Source organism: Mus caroli, unplaced genomic scaffold, assembly GCF_978045245.1.
Source record: "Mus caroli unplaced genomic scaffold, Mus_caroli_1 scaffold_4, whole genome shotgun sequence".
Lineage (NCBI taxonomy): Eukaryota > Metazoa > Chordata > Mammalia > Rodentia > Muridae > Mus > Mus caroli.
In genome coordinates this window covers 104,833,275-104,854,001 of record NW_028227259.1, presented here as the reverse complement: position 1 = coordinate 104,854,001, position 20,727 = coordinate 104,833,275, and the positions used below count along the sequence as shown (strand labels likewise).

At 45.9% G+C, this 20,727-nt stretch overlaps 1 pseudogene; it reads right to left on the bottom strand.

Moving 5' to 3' along the window:
- Nucleotides 1-4,085: 4,085 nt before the first annotated feature.
- LOC110295262 (small ribosomal subunit protein eS6 pseudogene) lies at nt 4,086-4,832 on the bottom strand (annotated as a pseudogene).
- Between the last annotated feature and the right edge of the window lie 15,895 nt (nt 4,833-20,727).

Here is a 20,727-nt window from a genome sequence, read left to right as displayed (position 1 = left end):
TGTGTTTACTGATGGGAACAGCAGGGTGAGGGGTACATGTGAACTCCCTGAAGGCAGGGGTGCAGGCAGCTCTGGGTTCCTGCTCTCTCCAGCTCTTAGGACAGTGCTGATCCCACAGACTGGGTTCTCTGGCTAAATAGGTAGATCCTTCTTTTTTTCCAAAGAAATTGCATGTATCTGATGAAAATGTGTGACATTTATTTCATGGCATTTTAAAGCAGTTCATGAACATTTACTCGGTTATTAATGCTGCATTCTATACCCAAAAGGCTGAGACACTCTATCAATAGGTATGAAAACATTTTCCCATGCTTAGCAAGTGACCATGAGGCTTATTTCATCATCACCACCACCACCACCATCATCACCACCATTTGGTTTTAAGTTTCCTTGCAAGTTTACATGTGGTACAGGGATCAAGTGCAGGCCCCCAGGCTGTGCATCGAGTGCTTTACCCAGATCAAAGTCGTTTTTATTTGTATTTTCCTGTTGGCAAAAAAAATGCTGAACACCTTTAAAAATATTTTATGGTCCTCTGTAAATTTTTTGAGATGTTTGTTTAGTTCATTGGCCATTTTACTGACTGGTAAATAAGCTTTTGGTGTTTAATTTTGGTAATTTTTTTTTTTTTTTTTTTTTTTGGTTTTTTGAGACAGGGTTTCTCTGTGTAGCCTTGGCTGTCCTGGAACTCACTTTGTAGACCAGGCTGGCCTCGAACTCAGAAATCCACCTGCCTCTGCCTCCCACGTGCTGGGATTAAAGGCGTGCGCCAATACCACCCGGCTTTGGTAATCTTTTATACAATTCAGGTACTGATACATCATCTTAAGTAGATCCGGCAAGGATTTCTCTCTCGTTTTGTAGACTATTGGCCCCTAAAAGTATCTTTTGGGCCATTCCTTCCTCTCCAGATAAAGGTCCCACATTTGCACAGCTTTGAAGCACGCCGACTCTGTAATCTGTCCATACTGCACTGACTTGATAGCCGTCGCCTTTGATTTTGACTGTGTGGTAGAGAAAGGAAGGCCCCCTCGCCATTTTCATGATCATTGGAGTGTTGAGTGTGTGTTTTCCTTGGTAAATTGTTTGATCAGTCTGCTCCCCTCCAAGGAGAAACAAAACAAAACAAAACAAACACCATTTCCATTCTAATAGAAATCAAAAGACCTCAGTCTTGGGAGATTGCCCTTTTAAAATTTAATGTAAGCCGCATTTGCCTAGCAACATTCTACCTGTCTCTCTCTGTTAATATGCCTGTTTGGTTCTCCTTCTGAATTACCTTGAATTTTCTTAAATATATATCCCTATCAAAAGGTACATACATACATATTATTTCTTCATATTTCTTCTTTCCTAATCTTTATGCTTATCACTTCAAATTTTCCTCATATTTAATTCACAAAATATCCCAAATGACCACTAAGTTATAACCATGGCACAATTATCTGACTTCTGACGAGAACTGGATGTATCTTCCTGTTTCTCCATGTCTGATGGTATCCGTTACTGCTTTGAGTAAGTGGGCTTTGTCTCTTAAGTTGCTTCCTCCTGTACCTCCGCATAGTTTCCATCGAGAGAGGCCATGGTTATAACTTTCCTGTAACTCCAGTCTCCAGGGGATCCTACACCTTGGGTCTCTGCAGGCACCTGTACTCGTGTGCAGTCACGCACAGACTCACATACTTACATATAAGTAAAAATAATAAGACATGTACTGTTGAGGGCATTGAGACGGCTCCATGACAGAACTCTTGTTGTCTAGACTGAGTTCAATCCCTACAGCCCCTGGGGGAAAGGAGAGACCCAATACATAGAGTTGTTCTCTGACAGGCACATGTGTGCTACAGCATATACATACATGCATACATACATACATACATACGCACACACATATAAAAGTAAACAATTTTTGTTTGTTGGAGACAGGATCCATTATGTAGCTATGATTGTCCTAGAACTTGACATGTAACCAGGCTAGCCTTGAACTCACAGAGATCCACCTGCCTCTGCCTCCTGAGTGCTGGGACTAAAGGTGTGCACCACCACATGCGGCCTGAAAGACAAAATTTTTAAAAGCTTTTAAAGAATGGCTGCTGAATTTTAGCAGTTTTTATTTAATCTTTGTGTGTGTGTGTGTGTGTGTGTGTGTGTGTGTGTGTGTGTGTGTGCTGTATTTACATGCATGTGTGCAAGCCCACATACCTATGCATGTACTCAGGAACCAGAGTAGAACCTTAGATGTCCTTCTCCACAGCTCTCCTCTTCAATGCACAGAGACAGCTTCTCTCACTGAGGCCAGAGACAGGCAACCTCCCCGGTCCCCTTACCGCCTCCCTTCCCACAGCCCTGCTGTGGACATGGTCACGCTCAGCTTTTTACTTGCTTGTGAAGAATTACCCAGTAAGCCATCTCTCCAGTCCCTCACAGGGCAGAGGCGTCAAAGGTAAGAGCTTGAAAGCTCTCAGCAAGCGTTCTACTGCTGAACCTCATTCCCCACCCAATTGATCTCTTCTCTTCTTGAGTTTCATGGGGAGATGGTCTCAGTAATATGGATCTGAGAAGAAACCACCCTTGCAGTTCTCAGGTAAACCTTGCTTGTTCATTACTTTGTAGTCTTTCTGCGAACAAAGCACCCTTGCTTCTTTGTTACTTTATATAGTCTTGCAGTAGAATAAAGGCATTTACAAAATGGCAACATTTTATTTGTGGTTTTGATCATTCATATGTGAGCTGGTGACATAGCTCAGTGATAGATTGCCTGCAGATCATATTCAAGACCTGGGCATTACAAGAAAGCAAAAAAAAAAAAAAATTAAACTGATTTAGTTTATGATTGGTGTTGTAATTAATAACTATCTGGAGCCAGGTGCCCTGTGCACAGATGCAGTTCCAGTCTTTGGGAGGCAGAGGCAGAGGCAGAGGCAGAGGCAGAGGCAGAGGCAGAGGCAGAGGCAGAGGCAGAGGCAGAGGCAGAGGCAGAGGCAGAGGCAGAGGCAGAGGCAGAGGCAGAGGCAGAGGCAGAGGCAGAGGCAGAGGCAGAGGCAGAGGCAGAGGCAGAGGCAGAGGCAGAGGCAGGAGGGCCACCAACATTTTGAGGCCAGCCAAGAAACAAAAGCTATTAATGTCTATTTTACTCTATCTTAAACTTTTGTATTAAAATTGTATTGGTTTCAATGATGATGTTAAGAGTCAGAAAGAGAGAGAACTCAGCAGATAAACACATGTATAAACCACTTCTGAGCTCAGTTCCCAGAACCTTATCAAAAAGAGCGAGGGAGCTGACTCCACACGTCTGCCCTGTGAGCTCCACGAGTATGGCAGGTGGGTATCTACCACCCAAAGGCTCTGTGGGCTACCTCTGCATTTGATCATCTCCTTTGATGAACAGAAGTTTGTTCATCTCCTGAGGCTCCATTTGTTGATTTGTTTGTTTTGTTTTGTTTTTGAAACAGGGGCTCTCTATGTGGTCCTGGCTGTCCTAAAACTTGCTGTATAGACCAGGCTAGCCACAGATCACAAAAATATGCCTGCTTCTACCTCCAGGATGATGGGATCAAAGTTTGGTGCCACCACGGCTACCTGCCATTTGCCATCTATTGGTATGATTCTCTAAGCGACTGGGGTCCTAACTATTGGCATGATTCTCTAAGGGACTAGGGTGTCCCTACTCAGGAACTCCCCTGTATATCTATAGCTCATGCTTCCCCCTAACGCCCCTCTAATAGTTTCTGATCTTACATTAAGGTCTTTCATCCATGTGGAATTGACTAAGTTCAAATGGTTTTCTGTAGCTGTAATTAATAGCTACACCTTTCATTTCCAAGTAGTCTGGGGTGAGGAGCCTGCCCCTCCTTGGAGCAGCAGGTTTCAGTGAGCTCACATCTGAGGGCCCTTTCACAGTAACCAAACCCGAGAAGTGAGGTCACTACAAACTTGTCAATCACCTTCCATCATTCTGTAATGACTGCTTTTTGGTGTTTCTTCCCTCTTCTAGAGCCAGGTTTTTGTTTGTTTTTTTTGTTTTGTTTTGTTTGTTTGTTTTTTTAAAGATTCAAGGTCATTATTTATTTGTTGCTCTTAAAGACTCATTTTTGACTGGACTCAGACTTGGAAGTAGAAGCTCTCAGCGAGGACAGCCTAAGTCTCTTGGCAATCTGTTCCTGGCGCTTTTCTTTGGCTTCCTTCTCTTGGCCAAAAGTTTAGCGTATTCTGCAGCCTCCTCCTTGTTCTTCTTAGTGCGTTGCTTCTTCAGAGCAATATGTCGGCGTTTGTGTTGCAGGACTCGTGGAGTAACAAGACGCTGAATCTTGGGTGCTTTGGTCCTGGGCTTCTTACCTTCTTTGTTTAAGGGCTTCCTGACAACATACTGGCAGACATCATCTTCTTTGGAGAGATTAAAACGCTTTTGGATTCTACTAGCTCTTTTAGGTCCCAACCGAGGAGGCACAGTAGTGTCTGTCAGTCGAGGAATATCCTTCTCTCCTTTCTTTATAATAACCAGGTCGGAACACTGAGATTAGCGTCCACGATGCATCCGCGAACAGATTTGCTCTTCCTCTCTCCAGTTCTCCTTGGTCTGTAACAGGAATGCCCCTTACTCAGCAGCAGGCGCACTCTGCCATGGGCCAGAACACCTTGCTTCATGGGAAAACCTTGCTTGTCATTCCCACCGCTGATCCGGACCACATAACCCTTCCACTCTTCACCAAGAGCATCAGCGGCTACTTCCGTGGCCATGCGCTTCTCATAGAAGGTGCGGAGCTTGCGCTCGTCATCCACCTCGATGAGCTTCTGACAGCCGGTGGCGGGGAAGGAGATGTTCAGCTTCATCTTGACACCCTAGAGTCAGTTTTAATCAGAATTTGTTATGAAATCGTGATATGAAACTGTGTATTTCCTCTGGGCTTCCACAGCCATTAGCATCTAAGTACTGCTGGTGAGTGAGTGTCTAGATTCTTTAAGTCTCCTGCCTGTCTGCAGTTGCTTTTTCCCCATCACCTTTGTTTTCCTTTGAACTTTACGGATCTGTTTGGCAAGCTGTCAGAGTCACTTCCAGCCTGACTGGCTTCTCTCCTCCTCTCCTTAGCCCTTGCTGTCATTTTCTTCTGTCATTCATTCCAAGTTCTACTGACGTGAACTCCTGCTTCTTGTCTCTCTAAGGTTTGGAGGGAAGACTCTGTCGCTCTGCCAGTGGTCTTGTTTGGACCTGGGAAGGCTTTAAATGTTCTCAGGATAGTGAGTTTCCTTTGATTTCTGGGTAAGCTTTATATGAGTTTATTTTGTCCCTAAATTTTTAGCTATAAAAGATTTTTACGTCATGAGTTTATAATTTTTCAGGTTGTGACCTAAGCATTTGTTGTTAATGCTGTTATGGGGAACCAAGGTGTGAAATATGAATATTTTAATGCAAATATTTATTTATTTACTTACTTATTTGGAGACAGGGTCTTAGCACATAGCCTAGGCTAGTGTTGAACTGACTGTATATCCAAAGTAGGTCTCAGCAGCCATCTTCCCTCCCGGTCTCCCAATACTACAAGCCACGTACCCCAATGCCCAGCCAACCATTGCATTTTTGTGGAAAAAAAAAGTCTTTTTTTTTAATTGGTGGGAAAATAAGAAGTCTTTATATGTGCTCATTTGAATGATTTTTTTTCACTAACAAATCATATTACTTTGTTAATCTCAGGCCCTTTTGACTTTTAATTTGGCTAATCATTGGAAAGATACTTTGAAACCTTCTGGAATAATGGTGTGCTTATAAATTCTTTCTGGCCTTTATATGTTATTTGTTCCGATTGTTCTAAGGGCTGTGATTGCAGGATATGTATTTAGCCAATTGTGTGTGTGTCCCATGCACTCGAGGCCAGAAGAGAGGGCCTCAAGTTCCTTGGATCTGGAGTTTCAAATGGTTGTAAGTGGCCCAAAGTGGGTGTTGGGAAACAAACTCAGGTCCTCTGGAAGAGCAGCTAGTACTCCTAACCACTGAGCCATCTCACCAGCTACCCACCCCCTACCCGATATGTCCTTCGATGTGTCCTCTGCTGAGTTACTTCCGTGTTAGGATTTCCCATCTACGGTGTTTGTGCCGCTCCGGCTCTTGTTTACTTAGTATTGTTTGCTGTCTTTTTATGTTCAGCTTTTTATTGCTATTATCTGGTTTCAAGTATAAATCCATGCTCCCAGGGAGGCAGATCCCCGCAGATGTGTTTTCCAGCACTTTAATCGTACACATGTGAACACGGTTCATGTCATCGGTCCTGCCCCCAACTTGTTTCTTCCCAGCTGTGCTGTGAAGCCTCTAGATGCCCTGGCTCTGAGCAGAGCTCCATCCCCTCCTGTCTCAGCCCGGGATGTCACACCGCCAATGGCTTTCCTCATGTCCACCGCAGAAGCAGAAAGGCAACTCTGCTGGCCAATTAGAAGGCCCCTTCTCTAAGCCTGTGTGGTGACTATTCTCCGTTGTCAACTTGACTGCATCTGGGTAACTAAAACCCAAACAGGTGGCTATACCTGTGAGGGATTTTTTTTTTAATTAAATCATTTTAAGTAGGAAGACCCACTTATTTTTCTTTTTCCTCTTATTTATTCACTTTACATCTGGTTCGTTGTCCCCCTCCTGGGGACCCCCTTCCCACAGTCCCTGCCCCTATTCTCCCTCCCCTTCTCCTTTGAGAGGGTGGGCCCCTCTGGGTATCTCCCGACCCGGGCACATCAAGTCTCTGTGGGGCTAGACACATCCTCTCCCACTGAGACTAGACAAGGCAACCCAGCTAGAAGAACATATCCCACAGACAGGCAACAGCTTTTGGAATTGCCCCTGTTCCAGTTGTTCAAGACCCACATGAAGACCGGGGAAGCTTAGGTCCAGCCTGTGTATGCTCTTTGGTTGGTGGTTCAATCTCTAAGAGCCCCAAGGGTTCAGGTTAGTTGACTCTATTAGTCTTCCTGTGGAGTTTCTGTCCCACACAGGGCCTCAATCCTTCCTCCTAGTCTTCCATAAGAGCCCCCAAGCTCCATCTGACATTTGGCTGTGGGTGTCTGCAACTGTCTGAGTCTGCTGCTGGGTGGAGCATCTCAGAGGACTGTCATGCTAGACTCCTGTCTGCAAGCATAAAAGACTATCATTAATAGTGTCAGAGGTTGGTGTTTGCCCATGAGATGGGGAAGACCCACTTTTAACCCTTATCTTTTGAGGTGAGAAGATCCACCTTTAACCTGGGCCACGCCTACTGATGATATGAAAGAAGGAGGTTTTCGCTCATTGCCGACTAACTCTCCCTCTCAGTGGCAAGTCCATTCCTTCACTGTAATTGGAGGCTGGTTTTTTGGGGGGGAGGGGGGGAGGATTGTGGCATATGCTGATGTCCAGCTGAGACATCCAGTGTTGCTGCCTGAACAACTACTGGATTCATGGTCTTTCCACCAATACAGCCTGACTGGACCCAAACACAATACCTGCTGCATACTAGCTCCCAAAAGACACGAAGTGATTTCAGAGCACAGCAGTGATTGAAAAGCAGACTTCCTGGATAGAAAGAAAGTCCAGCTCGGACTCTGGTTTGAAACCATGGGCTTGTGGTTTAATGTGCCCCAGTTTTACTCCTTGCAAAGCAGTGTCAAACACATCGAAATATAGAAAACATCAGAATAGTGCCTAGGGCATAGTTCCTTGTCCCAGACTCCAGAGAACAAGGAAGGAGCTCTTAGTGCTTGCTGGGCACAGGAGGTCGAGGAGAGATAAGGTTCACGTGATGGAGGATAGGGGCTACAGGGCAGGGCTCTGAGCCTTCACAGGGCTGGTCCTAAAGTTGGCTGTGCCTGAAACTTTTCGGTTGCTTAATATTCTGTGACTTTCATTAATAACAACAACAACAAAAATGTCCTAAGAGCAGTAGCCCAGTGTCTGGGGCTGGAAAGATGGACGCTGTCCACGCCCTGTGTTGAAAGCTGTGCTTTCTACTTCCTCAAATTCTTCTCACTCTGATTTTCTTCTCCCGCACCTCCGCTACAGAGAAGGTTGGGCTTGGGGGGGGGGGTGTTTTCTGGATATTTTTGAAGTGTTTAGAGACTGTGGTTAGGCACATGAACTGTTTTATTTATTAATAGCTCCATGAGGATCCTATAGTGCACAGCTAGAGACCAGTCTAAGGCACACGGCGAGCTGATGGCAATACCCACACTTTGGAGCACCTCTGGATAAGGTCAAATTCGAGGCAAACATTTGTAGTGTAGCTAAATCTAATAGCAATGCCCTCAGAGCTCGTTCTAGTCAGTACTGACCTTCAAATGTGCTTGGTCCTTTTTTTTTTTTTTTAAATGGCGCTGATCCCCCCAGCCCCCACCCAGAGCACTCTAGTCAGTGCCTGGGCTCACACACGCAGGACTCAGTAATCTTTCTCAGGCAACCAGACATCAGCTGCTTCATCTGCCTATCCTCAGCCTCAAAGCTGAGTCTGACTTGCAAAGAAAATATGACCTGGCCACCCAGCTCCAAAGCATCCATGTTCTCTTTTGCATTACTCCTCAGGCCTGAGAGCTGAGGTCTCCGCCATCTTTGTGACTGATGGCAAAGCCTCAGCACGGGCTTCTGTGTCACACCGGCCTAAGTTCAAATTTTACTCTCCCTGGTTATGAACGGTGGGGCACATGGGCAGTGAGAGGACATAGGTGTGAGCAGTCTTTTCCCTATTCTGTCTCATCAATAGTCCATCCATTAACACAGTGCGTGTGTACTGGATGCAGGAGGCTCTTCCCCCACACCAAGCAGTCAGTCAGTGTTTGCAGCCATCACCAGCCGGATAATCCAGGCTGATTCTGATACCACTAAACCAGAGGTAATATTTGGTACTCCGCTGGCGCTAACGTCCTGAGTTAGTTGGAAGCACATGTTTGGTCTGTGCATCTAACCAGTTCTTTATAAATTTGGAACTCCCAAAGCCCCTTCCTTGAGTCCCACTGATTTGCTAGAATGGCTCAGAGAATTCAGGGAAGCCACAATATACTGACTTTAATATCCTAACAGTGTTTCCAAACAAGGTGTGTGCTTTGCCTCGCCTCCCAGGTTCCCAGTACAGAGGTGAGTCACCCACCTTTTCAATTTAACAGCCCAGATATAAATTGATTATTATTTCTGCACTGAAATCGGGTAACATTATGCTCTGTGTCACTTATTTTCCATTCATTCTGACAAAATATCCAATCAAGTCCATTTCAGGGGTGTGGCAGAAAGGTTGAGATGCACATATTTGATCCCAGCATTCTGGAGAGACAGCATCAGGCAGACCTCTGAATTCGAGGCCAGCCGTGTCTACATAATGAGTTCCAGGATAGCCAGGACTTCATAGTGGGCCCTCATCTTGAAAACAAATAAGAAGAATGATCGATAAGGAGCAGAGAGGGGAGCCGGGCGGTGGTGGCACACGCCTTTAATCCCAGCACTTGGGAGGCAGAGGCAGAGGCAGAGGCAGAGGCAGAGGCAGAGGCAGAGGCAGAGGCAGAGGCAGAGGCAGAGGCAGAGGCAGAGGCAGAGGCAGAGGCAGAGGCAGAGGCAGAGGCAGAGGCAGAGGCAGAGGCAGAGGCAGAGGCAGAGGCAGAGGCAGAGGCAGAGGCAGAGGCAGAGGCAGAGGCAGAGGCAGAGGCAGAGGCAGAGGCAGAGGCAGAGGCAGAGGCAGAGGCAGAGGCAGGCTGATTTCTGAGTTCAAGGTCAGCCTGGTCTACAGAGTGAGTTCCAGGACAGCCAGAGCAACACAGAGAAACCTTGTCTCGAAAAACCAAAAAAAGAAAAAAAAAAGGAGCAGAGAGTGGGATGCTGGTTCTCAGCTGGAGTTTTCCTTTCTCTCCTTTTGACTCAGCCCCAGAACCCATTGTGTGTGTGCAATGGTGGTGCTCGCACACATGCTAGGTCCTTTCAGTCAGTGTTCTCTGAAAATGTCCTCAGGCACACTCAGCGCTGCTGTATCTCCTAGGTGGTCCTAAATCCCATAGAGCTGACAGCCCACACCAGGAATCACATGCTGACTCGAAGTCCTCTACTCAGTGGTATGTGTAGATGGTGGCCACATCCAGAGACAAATTCCTCTCTGGAACAAGCAAGCACCAAGCGACCCTTCCCATGCGTCATGTCCGGGAACAAATCTCTCTAGTTCATTCTGACCGGGGAGAACATAACAAGAATGTTTTATGGCATGACTCATCCACATTTTATATTTGAATATAATAAAAGAATATATGACTTGCTAGAGCCATTGCTAAAGGGTTGAAAGGCATTGACCTGTACTAAACTAAGAGATTTTCGTCAGATATCCCGGAATAATCATGGTTATGTACAGAATACTGTGTCTGTGTGCCTAGCTCGTGATTCATCAGATGAGTCACATGTTCTCTTGCCCTAACTGCCCATTTCACCTGCGATGATTTTCTGTTTAATTAGTCCTCCTACCTTCCATACCTGCTCAGGGCCTCAGGATAGTGGCCCTCAGTCTTACCTTGAGGACCAGTCCAGAGTGACAAAACAAATACCACTGACTGTGTTCTTGGTGAAGCCCAATCTTTCCATAGCTCCTCTTCTCTACACCCGTTAGCCAAGAACACAAGACCCACAACCTGGCTTTGGGTTTCACCAGCTGCTACTCACGATGTCATTAGCGTCTTGAACGTCTTGAAGCGAAGGGGTTGGAAGGCCTCTTTGTTCCCGGAAGCAAGTCACAGAGAACAGAATCGCCAAAGTGGGAAATCCCCTTCACATTCCTTACCACTAGCATTTTGAAGGAAACTCTCCCCTCTCCCACAACCAAATAATAGCCTTAATATTCGGTTAGTTGTCTAACAAAGTTGTCTGACTGCTCGCTGAAAAGGGCAAAAAGCAAAATGCAAAAAAAAAAAAAAAAAAAAAAAATCCTCAGACCAAATCTCTTTGGTCATAACAAAATGGACAAACTGTTTTCTGACACCACTGGCAAATGAATGACTTCCAGCCCTCGGGGCCTGACAGACATGCCATTTCAGTTCAGACATGAGGTCCTCACAAGCTTCAGTGGGTAGGGCCACATTCCACAGATCTTCCAGTTCCTGTAGCCCCATCAGTAAATCTGAGACTGGTAAAGAACCGGGCCCCTGGCAGCCTTGATGAGAGCACAGCTCATCTGCCCCACACTCTGCAAATGCAATATGGGGCCCTCCTCTACTCTGTCACTGCATCTGCTGAGCTCCTGCAGGGGACAAAGAGCTCCACAGAAAGCAATAGAATATGGGCAATGCCTGAGTCTGGGTTTGTTTCTTCACAGCAACAGTGACCCTAAGTCAAAGCTTACATCAGAGTTTCTCAGCCTCGACACCATGGCCAAATACATCCTTGCTGGGAACTGAGCGTGCGGGGTTGCCCTGTGCATTGTGAGCTGACTGTTCAGGGCACCCCTGTTCTGTCCTCACTAGATGTGATATCGCTTCTCTTCCACCACCGCTCTCCAGCTATGGCAGACCATGAGGATGAGGGGAGACTGTGAGTTGGGGGAGCTTGTGGGTGACTGGCAAAACCTCAGTTCCTGCATCCAGTCACCTCTACGAGGAGTGACGACACTTTGGTAAAAATCCCACCATCATACCCACATGTTTGTACATTGTGCTGCAGTTCAAGAAAGATAGCGGCAGCGAAGCGCTGAAGTCTCAGTGGAATAAAGAATGAGCAAAGAGAAGAGAGAAAGCAGGCAGGGTGCTGTGAGAACTCCAGACAGGATGTCCAGAGGCAGCAGGCAGGGTGGGGTGGGCCAGTGCTGTAAAAACTCCAGACACAGGATATGAACAAATCTACAGGGAGGTCAGGGTCATCTAAGCAGACCTGAGTTCCGGGATTTGCGTGTTGGTCTCCAGGTTCTCATGGTGACTTGTACGTGCAAAGGGTTGTGGTGACAAAGCTGACGGGATAAGCTGCTTAGCTGTCTGACCCCTGAGACTCCTGCTCAAGGCAAAACGTGGAGCAGTGAAGCCAGAGGCTTACTCGGGCCTTCTCGTCCAGCAATGTATGCTCAATCCAGGAATGATACCAGAGTGTTCAAGTCTCAGAAATTACTCATGTGGGGGACAGTGGATGAAATGGTCGGGGAAGAGTACTTCCTGCCAAGCCTGATGGCCCTAGGACCACAATGGGGGAAGGGGAAGACGGGGGAGGGGCAGTGAGAACTCCTCATCGTAGAAAGCTGTCCTCTCTTACGTTCACAGATATCCCCACCCACAACATGCACAAATAAACAAAAAAGATATAAACAAGTAAATAAATAAATACATAAATAAATAAATGCAATAATAAAAAACACTTTAAAAACTTACTTACTGGCACTTCCTTTCTATGCCAAAAACAGTTATTCCTATTCTAAACTAGTCAATACAACAAGCAAATACGTCTGTTGCTATGTAAATATTTCCATAGAAGGACTAGATATTAGATGTAGACTATTTAAGACACAATCTAGGGTCCTTGTTAGATGGTTCAGTGGTTATAGTATTCACTGATCTTACAGAGGACCGAGGTTTGATTTCCAGCACCCACACAATGGATCACGGCCTTCAGTAACTCCAGTTCCAGGAATCAAGGTTCTGGGAACTGAGCCTGTACCCTCTGCAAGAGCATCAAATGCTCTTACCCTCTGAGTATCCTTGGTATGTGTTTAAAAGGTGATGTCTTCAAGTTACCATATAATGGTTAACCTTGGTTGATAGCTTGCCTGGATTGAGAGACACCTTGAAGATTAATAAAGCATACCTGGGAACATGTTTGTAAGGGTGTTTCCAGAGAGGATCAACTAAGGAAGCGTCCTAGTGACTGTTCCATTGCTGGGAGGAGACAGCGGGACCAGAGCAACTCATAGAAGGAAGCATTTAATTGGATGTTTGCTTGCAATTCAGAGGGAGTGTCCATGACCATCACATTGGGGAGAGTGGCGTGGACAGGAAGGCATGGTGCTGCAGCAGTAGCTAAATGCTTATATCTGATCCACAAGCAAAAGTGGGAGGTCAAGGAAGGGGATGGCTGGGCCTGGTGTTAACTTTTGAAAGTTTTACCCCTAGTGACACATCTCCAACCAGGCTAATACACTTTCTAATCCTTCCTAAACAGGCTACCAGCCAGGAACCAAACATTGAAATATATGAACCTATAGAGAGCATTCTCATTCAAACCAGCACAGGGCAAAGAGCCACCCTGGATGTGGTAGGCACCAGCTCACCAGATGGAGTGAATGCAGGAGAGAAATGAGACGGCACGCGATGCAGCCGTTGCTCTCCCTTACAGCCTCATCCCCACCGTGAGGTAAACTGATTTACTCCACCAGACACTTCCCACCACAGTGGACTGAAACTTCTGAAACTCAGAGCTGGAACAAACCCTTCATGCCTTGAGCTGTTTTCCTCAGATATGTGCCAGAGCACCGGAGAGCTCTCACGTGGTGCTGCCCAGAGCTGAAGAACGCACTGTTAGTCTTGTTGTTAAGCATTTCACATTTAGTCCATTACGCTCATATCACGTGCTGACTGTGATCAAATGGTAATAGTATGGCACACCCGGTCCCATGAAGGATTCTGAGATGTATGCAACAGGCACATTCTGGAATCAATTATCAATGCTTGCTACATGTGGGACAGTATGAAGATCATACATTGCCACCCTGCATCTGACGCTGCTTCCAACTCCTGCAATCTTGTTTATTTTAAGACAGGGCCTTACTACGTAGTACAGGATAATCTGGAACTAGTGATATAACCCCAGTTGGCCTTAAAATCACAGCAATTCCCCTGCCTCTGTATCTCTTGTGATCTCTGTATCTCTTGGTCACAGGCTTGAGCTACCAAGTTCATCAAGAAGCTGGCTTCTGTAAAGTGTGAACCTTGGCAATCTCTCCAAGTATGTTGGACTGCCTAGACTGCTCTATTCCCCACGCTCAGGGCAGAGCCCTCCAATCTGCTCCAGAATACAGTGGTGAGACTGTCTCTGCTGATTTAATTAATTAGTTAATTAATTAATTAAAAACATTGAGCCCAGATTATAAGTTTGGACTTCTTCCGCTCAGAGCCCTAAATCTGATACTTATCATTTTGCAACCAAGCCAACGCTATTCCAGTCTGGATTTGTCTTGATTGAAGTTAAAAACCATCATCACGTCTTGGCAGCTGTGTTTGTCTTGTGTAGATCTTTCTGGTTTGCAGATCTTCAGTTTCACCATGGCAGATTTCCAGCGTACGGGACTCTGGTCTCCACCTCCTCTTCCTCTTCCTTCTTTTCCTCATCCTCTTTTTCCTTTAATGGTTTTCTTTTTCCTTCTTACACACAGTCCTGGTCGGCTCACCCGTGTTTCTTTCTTTCTTTCTTTTTTTGTTTTTTTGTTTTTGTTTTTGTTTTTGTTTGTTGTTGTTGTTGTTGTTGTTGTTGTTGTTGTTGTTGTTGTTTGAGACAGGGTTTCTCTGTATAGCCTTGGCTGTCCTGGAACTCACTTTGTAGACCAGGCTGGCCTCGAACTCAGAAATCACCTGCCTCTGCCTCCAGAGTGCTGGGATTAATTAAAGGCGTGTGCCACCACGCCCGGCCCACCTGTGTTTCTTGACTGTGTGTAGCACCTGTGTGAAGCTGAGCCTCTGGGTAAAGGATCCTGAGTGAACTCTACTCTTCTTGTCCTTTCTCCATTTGGTTTGCAGAGGTCTCATTGGAAAGAGGATTTATTTAGGTTTAGATTTAAAAGCCACCACGTAGGGGGCCTTTGACCTCTCACCTTTGCAAGCAACCATTAAGGAGTGCTCTAGGCACTTACTAAGCATGCATATCCCTCAGTTCCTTCCAAAGCACACTGAGTCCAAGTTTGTAAACTAAATCTTTAGCAGTGGTTCTCAGCCTTCCCAATGCTGCAACCCTTTAATAGTTTCTCGTGTTGTGGTGACCCCCAACCATAAAGTTAGTTTGTTGCTACTTCATATCTGCTATTTTTCTACTGTTGTGAATCACAATGTAAATAATTTTGGAGATAGAAGTTGAGAGCCTTTAGTCTAGGAGCTTAGTAAGGGATTTACCAGCCTTGACTACAAGAGCTTTACAGGAAGTAAGTGCAAGAAATGAAGAAGCTACCATCATCCTTCTGTTTGGTTAAAAGAGGTTGGTGTCTCCAGTGTTTGTCAGCTGTTTGAAAAGAAGTCTCCTTAGAACAGTGTTCCTAGGTCATGGATCCAGTGGGAAAATGAGTGAATTGTGGTTCTTGAATAATTATACATGTACACCGGAAGGCCTGCAGTGACTGGGTGTACTGGCTAGTTTTGTGTCAACTTGACACAGGCTGGAGTTATCACGGAGAAAGGAGCTTCATTTGGGGAAATGCCTCCACAAGATCCAGCTATAAGACATTTTCTCAATTAGTGATCAAGGGGGAAATGTCCCTTGTGGATGGGACCATCCCTGGGCTGGTAGTCTTGGGTTCTATAAGAGAGCAGGCTGAGCAAGCCAGGGGAAGCAAGCCAGTAAAGATCATCCCTCCATGGCCTCTGTATCAGCTCCTGCTTTCTGACCTGCTGGAGTTCCAGTCCTGACTTCTTTGGTGATGAACAGCAATGTGGAAGTGTAAGCTGAATAAATCCTTTCCTCCCCAACTTGCTTCTTGGTCATGATGTTTGTGCAGGAATAGAAACCCTGACTAAGACACCAGGGCAACTCAGGCCTTTGGAGTTAGCCTAAATCTGAGTCCCAGTTCTACAATTTACATGTTCTGTGATTGTAAGTCCTTCTGAATCTTGATCCGTATCTGCAAAATGGATTTAATAATCTCCATGCTAATCCCTGTACTGCAAAGAGCTCATGAGTAGAAAGTGCAGATCAAAACAGCACCCCAATGCACAGAAGCCATGCTCCCCAGAGCTGTTTCTTTTCTTTCTCCTTTTCTCCAGCAGTGTCTGGGTTTTCTGGGATATGCCCATGACAGAAGTGGCATTGCATGATAGAATCCCCCCATGTAAAACTCTGTGTGGAAAACATAAAAGGCAAACAAAACAGAGAGCCCACATGATACAAACCGGTCCCAGAACGTGGCTTTGCTCTGGAGGAACAAGAGAGATGCATGGTTCATCGATAAGCATATTTAATATATCCCAAGGACAATTACTACATTGTAGAATACCAGACCTAGAAGTGACCTTAGGGCCAAGAACGGTGGCAAATACTCATAGATTATAGAATTAAAGAGGTTGACGTAGGAAGACTGTAAGTTCAAGGTGGGCTTAGGCTACAAAGCAAACCTCTGTCTCAAAAATAGAAAGAAAAGGAGTGACTGTCAATGTCATTGGTCTGACTTCCTCATGGGAAACGTGAGAACTCTAAATGTCAAACTAGTTCTCAGAGTGTTACAAAACGAGTGAGTTCCTGCATTGTTTCCCCAAATTTCATCTGCAGAATCAAGACAATCACTGCTCTTCCATACCTCGTTGGGATCCAGGAATCTCTCTGTCATGACCGTGTGCATCCTATGCCACAAGACCTTTTGCACACAGTTTCAGGAGGTGGGTGGGCCAGGCAGAGTCAAGACACTATGTGAGTTCAGCTGGGTGGATCAGCACACAGAAGGAATGAACCTAGGGGGTCCTAGATACAAAACTACCTGGAAAATGGTTGGGTTGTGTTCTGGGGCTAAAACCAAAGTCAGTAACAGTCATTAATTACTTTTGAAGTACTCTCCATACGTTATCTCCTATGATGCTTACTTACCTCAACCCCATGCATTAACGATGACCTCAGCACCATGTGTGTGATGCTCACCTCAACCCTATGCAGTGTTGGAGACCATACCTTGAGAAAGTAAGCCTTTCACAGCTTCCCAACCTAACAAGCCAAACGGCCTTGTGCTAAGGAGCTGGTCATCACCCCCTCCTCCCTATTCCCTTCCTGGCACCTGAGGCTGTAAAAAGCTGAATTATAGTCCCCTTTTCCCTATCTCTCCCTGACTCCCAAGACTTCTAAGGACATGAGTTATGTGCTGAGCCCATCCTGACACCCAAGGCTGTTAAGGAGGATTCTACATTCCGGAGATAAGACTCAGAGTGCCCACCGCCTGCAGCCTGAATTCGGCCTTTGTGTCCCCAGATGCCCACTTCTTTGTTCTTTGTTAATCCCCCCTCAATTCCTCCCTATTTTCCCCTTGCTGTATGCTTAAAACCTGGCATTTCAGCCTAATAAACTGAGACCTTGATAGGAACCCCTTCTTGGTCTTCGCTTCTCCTTCCCTCTCTCTCATTTTCTCCCAGGTTTGCGGTCCCCCTTGTACCCACGAATAACTAGGTCCTGCTGGGTGGGACAATGCAGGAGGCACTGCTATTCCCATTTCATCAGGTACAGATTTGAAGTGTAGAAAGGTTAACAGCTCGCCCTCTGTCATGTGGAAGTAGAATCAGACAAAAGCTTGGGTTTCAGGCATGAGGACCCCTCATGTCACTTCTTTGTTTAAACATTGTATAGTTTTCTAGATCACTCAGAGTAAAAAGCTAAAAAGTCCTCCAGATGGCCGACATCTCTGACTTCCTGTCATATTTTGGAATGTTTCATGTAACATTAGCTCTAGTCCTTTGCTCTGTGAGTTTTTCTCCCAGACAAGACACTCTCTGGATCTCTTAGCTCTTCTCATCCTCATCAAGGTCTTAGCCACAAGTCCGGTTAGAATTAGAACCCATCCACTCCACTCCTTGCTTTGTCTTCTCTCTAAGCACTTCTCCATCCCCATACCGTGTTATAAGTGTCCATGTTCTCTAATCAGAATGCAAAATCAACTATCAATGTCATATTATTAGTTGATTCATGAAAGAATCTCCAATGGATGTTAGGTTTGAGGAATAAGAATAAGATAACGATAAGTCCCCCCCCCCCAAGAGCCTTTATCATAGCCAATGTGATGACATCTGTCTGTCATTTCTGTACTTTGGGGCTGAAGTGGGTGGAACCTGAATTTGAGGTCAGCCCTGGATTTCATAAAAAGAAACTGTCTAAAAAACTCTACCATCATCACCTACAACAACAACAAAATAAGGAACTAAAGCCGGCAGGACCTCTCACGCCAGTAATCAAGGCAAAACCCCTATCCAAAACAGTGCTACTTTTGCATTTGGGGTATGTTTATATTGACTGGAATTATTTTATACTCTCCTAAGCAATTTCACACACACTGTTGCAATTGTACCTCAGGTTGCCCTGAGATAGGAGTGCCACTCAAGTAAGGATGCTTGTTTCCCGGATAGCAAACTGAACCTTAAGAGTCTTTCTTGTGTTATAAGAAAGTTCTTGGGGTGTAAAGGCCTCAACACCAATTTCAGTCATTTAGAAGATGAGTCACTTAGTATAGAAGTGGGTCCTCCACACACCAAACCCCACTCTGGCCTCTCAATAACTTTCCAGAGAAGTATAAGCTTCTAACAGAAGAAAAATTCAATTAGCAATGATGACCTTTCTTTCCTCTTCCGTCACTAACACAGCGAGAGCTTCTCCTGGCATTCATTGCATTACCAGTGACCGCCAGACCACTGATGCTTTAACAGAGGACCTATATTTCTCAACAGAACGATTGTCTTTCTCTTGTTAAAATGTCAGGCCAGAATCTGAAAAGAAATAAAAACATCAGGGCCTCAGAGGAAGCCAAGTTTTGGCGAATAATCAGGAAACAGCACGAGTGCAAGTGACACCTGTACTTTTCCAGTTGTGTTTGGTTCCAGATTGGTGTTGAATGGTCTCCATTGGTGCTTGAACACTAAGTACAGTGCTGTGCTCTTTTGTTGGGCTGGCAATCCTGCTCCCTCCTCTCCTTGCGTCATTTATTTTCTCAGTGTATGTGCTCATCTGTGCATGCGCATGTGAAGCTCAGATGTGGACCCTGAGCATCTCCCTCAATTGATTGCTCTCTTGTAAGGAGCCGCCCTCACATTGGCCATTACAAGATGGCGCTGATGGCACTGGCACCTGTGTAAACAAACCATCTGCACATGCGCTGGGGTAGTTTCCCACCCCATGTGCTCTGCCTTCCCCGTGACGACAACTCCGGCCGATGGGCTGCAGCCAATCAGGGAGCGACACGTCCGAGGCGGAGGACAGTCCTCCATAAAAGGGACGGGTTTTCGCCATTCAGGGGATCTCTCTCTCTCTCTCTGGCTCCCTCTCTGGCTCTCTTCGCCACTGGCTCCTGATGGGGTAAGCAATAAAGCTTGTGCTGCAGAAGATTCCGGTTGCCCTGAGCGTGTTCGTACCAGAGGACACAAAAGCTCACAATAAATGGTGCCGAAACCCGGGAGCTACTACATCAAGGGGAAGGAGCAGTTAATGAAGTGTTCCCGCAAAACAGACTATTGAGAAGGATCCGGTGTGGATTCAGAACTCTTCAGCTGGGGAACTGTGGTAATGAAGTGTTCCCGCAAAACAGACTGTTGAGAAGGATCCGGCATGGGTTCAGAACTCTTCAGCTGGGGAACGGAGCGGAACCAGAACTGTGGGGACGGGACGCACGTTACAGCTTTACAAGGTATGTCTGGTCTTGAACTTTCTCTAGTGTTAAAAGCCCTTTTATTTCTTTTCACATGTCAACAAGCGGTTAAGGCAGGGTGGAGAATTCTGGACAAAATTCAAGACAGTCTATCAGAAGTAAAGCGGAGAGAGAGAGCAGGAGCAAAGAGGAAACATGGTGCACCAAATAAGTACACAGGCCTTTCCACGGGTCTTGAACCCGAGGAAAAGTTAATGTCAGGGAAGAATACCTGGGGAGAGATTAGAAAGAAAGAGGAGAAAAAACAAAGGAAAAAAGAAAAGTTAATGTCAGGGAAAAATACCTGGGGAGAGATTAGAAGGAAAGAGGAGAAAAGAGATGAGTTTAAAGAGCCAGTTCTTAGTAGCTGTGAATCAGATAAAGAAATTAGCCCTTCTGAGGAAACAGACTTGGAGGAGGGAGCAGCTCGTTATGAGAGAGAAATGCGAGCTTATAAGTCAAGAAAAAAGCCAAAAGCGGCTGGCAAAGTCCAGCTTGCTGCTCGGCCTCCAGGCAGTCGGCTTCAAGGTCATAGTGCACCTCCGCCCTATGTGGAGCCCCCGCCCTGCATAGTGCGTCGGCAGTGCGCAGAGCAACAGTGCACAGATTCGTTCATTCCAAGAGAGGAACAAAGGAAGATGCAACAGGCATTTCCGGTCTTTGAAGGAGCCGAGGGTGGGCGTGTTCATGCTCCCGTAGAGTACAGGCTTGCCGGCATGGCACTAACTCCTGCCGACTGGCAAATGATTGCAAAAGCCGCTCTCCCCAATATGGGCAAATATATGGAATGGAGAGCTCTATGGCAAGAGGCTGCACAAACGCAGGCCCGAGCAAATGCTGCCACTTTGACTCCAGAGCAGAGAGATTGGACCTTTGACCTGTTAACGGGTCAGGAAGCTTATACCGCTGATCAAACAAATTATCACTGGGGAGCTTATGCCCAAATTTCCTCCACGGCTATTAAGGCCTGGAAGGCGCTCTCCCGAACAGGTGAAGCCACTGGACAATTAACAAAGATACAGCGGCTGAATGTCATTGTTCAGAGCCAGATAGGCCCAAAGAAATGGTTAAATGGAAAGATGTTTTAAGTAACAAATGGAAAAGACCGGATCCTATTTTGATAAGATCCAGGGGAGCTGTTTGTGTTTTTCCACAGAATGAAGACAACCCATTTTGGATACCAGAAAGACTCACCCGAAAAATCCAG